The sequence below is a fragment of the Capsicum annuum genome, chromosome 6, assembly GCF_002878395.1.
Source record: "Capsicum annuum cultivar UCD-10X-F1 chromosome 6, UCD10Xv1.1, whole genome shotgun sequence".
Taxonomy (NCBI): Eukaryota; Viridiplantae; Streptophyta; class Magnoliopsida; order Solanales; family Solanaceae; genus Capsicum; species Capsicum annuum.
Genome location: NC_061116.1, coordinates 123004658 through 123008551, shown reverse-complemented (window position 1 = coordinate 123008551; position 3894 = coordinate 123004658).

The window sequence follows — 3894 nt, the reverse complement described above, 5'->3', positions numbered from 1 at the left end:
TTCTCAGATAATACAGTTTTCATGAATACATGCTCAATTATTTGACGTTTCCCAGTCAGTCCTTACCTCATATGTATAATGATCCGCAATTTCAATCCAGCCATTCAGATTAAGCATAGTTCAGTCTTACATACCTAGTATTCAACTATCAGTCATGTAGTTAATCAAATAAGTTAGTATGTTCATGCATTCATGCTCAGCTCCCATGCGGATATCTTCAGTAGCCTCAAGTGAAGTGTCTCACTAAGGTGGAGAGTATACTTGGGTATAAGTTTCAGTATAAGTCTATTTGTGAAACCAGTAATTCAGTTTGGCAGTGAAACAGATAAATTCATATATTGTGAGTTCCCATTTTTTCATTCAGCCGCCCTATCTGAAGTCTCATAAATGTAATCATTCTGAGATGAACCAACTACGTAGAGATGTGTCCAGTTCAATTCATGTATCATGCCTTAGTTTCAGATCCCAGATATTTAGCCACGATTTAGTTTGTAGATGCCCTGTGCATCACCTCAGATTTTCCCCAGTATCTCAGTAAGGTAAGCACCTTAGAGGGACATAGTATCTTAAGGGGGAGATACACTATAATCTGTAAACTTCCATGAGCTAAACCTTCTATTTTCTTCCTTACGCAATAAACCCAGCTTGGAGTAGGGGGTATTTGTAAGTTGACCTTCAAATTTTAATCTCAGTCATAAGCCATGCATTCATGGGCTTAGTACAGTTCACAATATTTAGTTCATGTATCACGTTCCAATCTCACTTATGTTCTCATGTTCCCGTTCATTCATACTCCTAGAATGATTATGGGTTTAGACTAGTTCATAATCATCTCTAGTTTCCAAATTAAAGGAAAAGTAAGATAGAGATCCCAGTCTAGTTAAGTTAAAAGAGTCAGTCAGAGATCAAAAAGTAGAGGTTTTCTCCCAAGGGGGAGATAGGGTTTTGCATTGTCAGGGTCATCTGGGTGTGCCAGGGTAGATGACTTAAAGAAATAAATCCTTGCAGAAGTGCATGGTGCACGTTACTCGATTAATCTAGGGGCCACTAAGATGTACCATGATTTGTAGGAAATCTATTGGTGGAGTGGGATGAAAAGAGATATTGCAGAGTTTGTGGCTAAGTGCTCTACATATCAGTAGGTTAAGGTCGAGTATCAGAAGACTGGTGGGTCCATGCAGGAGTTCAATATTCCCACTTGGGAGTGGGAAGAAGTGAACATGTACTTTGTGACGAGTTTGCCTTATACTCATCATCAGTATGATTCAGTTTGGGTCATTGTAGATAGGATTACTAAATCTGCTTATTTCCTTCCAGTCCATACCTCTTATTCAGCCAAGGATTATGCTAAACTCTATATCAGGAAGTTGGTTAGATTACATGGTATTTTATTATCGATTGTCTCAGATAGGGTACCCGTTCACCTCTCATTTTTGGAAAGCATTCCAAAAGGGTCTAGGTACCCGAGTTTACCTCAGTATAGCATTTCATCCCTAGATAGATGATCAAGATGAAAGGACCATCCAGACTTTAGAAGATATGTTGTGAGTGTGTGCAATTGATTTCAAGGGTAGTTGGGATGACCAGTTTCTTTTTATTGAGTTTGCATACAACAACAGCTATCATTCTAATATTAAGATGGCTCCAGTCGAAGCTCTCTATGGTAGGAGATGAAGATCTCCAATCGGTTGGTTTAAAGTAGGTAAGGTCACAGTAGTAGGGCCTGACTCAGTATTCGATACCTTAGAGAAAGTCTAGTTGATCATAGCATGGCTTAATACAGCTCAGAGCCAACAGAAATTGTACGCAGATATGCACAGAAAGGATCTTGAGTTCAAAATTGGTAATTATGTGTACCTGAAAATCTCTCCCATAAAGGGAGTGAAGAGGTTCAGAAAGAAGGGAAAGATCAATCCCCGATATGTTGGTACCTTTAATATTCTCAGTTGCTTCGGCAAAGTAGCTTATGAGCTCGAATTGCCTTTAGATCTTGGTTCAGTGCATCCAGTCTTTCATGTCTCCTTGCTTAAGAAGTGCATAGGTCATTCAACAGTCGTAGTCCCTATTGAAGGCATAGACATTCAGAACAGTCTCTCTTATGAGGAAATCCCAGTCGAAATCCTTGACTATAGGATTTGCAGACTGAGGAACAAAGAAGTCCCTCTAGTCAAAGTTCTTTGGCGGAATTAGTCCGTTGAGAGAGCTATTTGGGAAGCAGAAACAGATATATGGACCAAGTATCCTCACCTATTCTCTGCTAATTCAGACCCAGCCCAAGGTAATAGCTTTCTTTAAGTTCATTCAGCTTATGGTTTAAATTTCAGTTACAAACTATGCTTAGTTTTCGTTTCAAACTTGGTATCCTTACCCTTACATGTTCAGTCTCATGTTCATGAATTAGTTCAGTTATGTATTCATGCATCAAATATGCCTAATCAGCTTATCAGTACTCTCAGTCATACATTCATGTATCAGCTCAGTCATAAAACCATGCATCAGATATTCATGATCAACATAAATCTCAGTAATGTCAGTCATGTATTCATGTTTCAGTTGTTCATGTTCAGTATGTACTTCAGCTTATTATTTCTCCCATCTAAATCAGTCTGATTTGAGGATGAATGTTCCCAAAGGGGAGATATTATAATACCCCATACTTTTGCCTAGCTTAAAAATCATCCCAAAAATGTTAAAGACTAGCTTTAATGGATGAATCCACTTTTATACACGTGGAATTTTCAAGATTTTGATGTTTTTCTGTGTGGTAAATGGAATAAGCTTTCCATCAATACCAAATTTTCCTATATCTGGTATTGGGGTAGAAAGTTATGGACGAAATATAGAAAGCAGTCTAAACCGCCCAGGTGCGATGAAAAGGGCCGACGAACCATCGATCTAGCGATGGGCCATCGCCCAAACCGTTGCAACGTAGGCAATGAGTCGACCTTTAGGCCAGGTGTAACAGAATGGCAGATGGACCATCGAGATAGCGATAGACCATCACCCAAACCATCGTAACCAAGGCATAAAGGTCACATTCTGGCCTAGTACTAAGTGAGGATCAAGGGGTCGTCGAGCTATCGACGGGCCATCCCCAAGCCATCACAACCCCGTTCAAAAATTCAAAGCCATTTTTAAAAGGGGCTTTCTTGTATTTTTCCACCCTTTTTAATACCTAATTATACCATACCAGAGCTCATAACTTTATTATTCATCTACAACACCAAATTAGGGTTTCTCTCAAAGATCAATCCCCAAGAAGAAGATTCCAACCCTTCTTCAAGAAACTAAGAAATTCAAGTTCTTCAAGTACAAGAACTTCAAGAAAATCACAATCAAGGTATGTCAAGTGTTGATTCATGGGTCTCTTTCACCCATAAAGCTCAAGAATCTCTTTCCAAATTCCAAAGATTGCGTATTTGTAAATGTTCATGATTTAGTTGAATTGAAATTCATGTCCATGTTGTTTTTGGATTTTGATTCATGTTTTAAATAACATGTTCCAATGATTGATCCTAGTATGTGATGATTTGCATAATATTAATGATAAACCCTTCAAAATGAAAATTTATTTATGCAACCATGACAATTAGATGCATTGATGATAGTATAACCAAAGTATGCTCCCTATAAGTTTGATTAAATGCCTATGTGAAGGAAAAAGTGTCATTATAGTATGATAGTATGAAATCCCCATTCCTGTAAAAGTTAATGCATGTCAAGTGTATGATGAAATGTCTTAGTCAGTGAATTATGGATATATGTTTAGCCATTATTGTGCTTTCGAACTTGTGCCATGAATTACTTTTATGTTATCGAGTCCTAGGGGTATTTATATCCAACAATTTAGCTGTGTACCTAGAGCCAGTGTCAATTTCATGATAATCTCAGTCA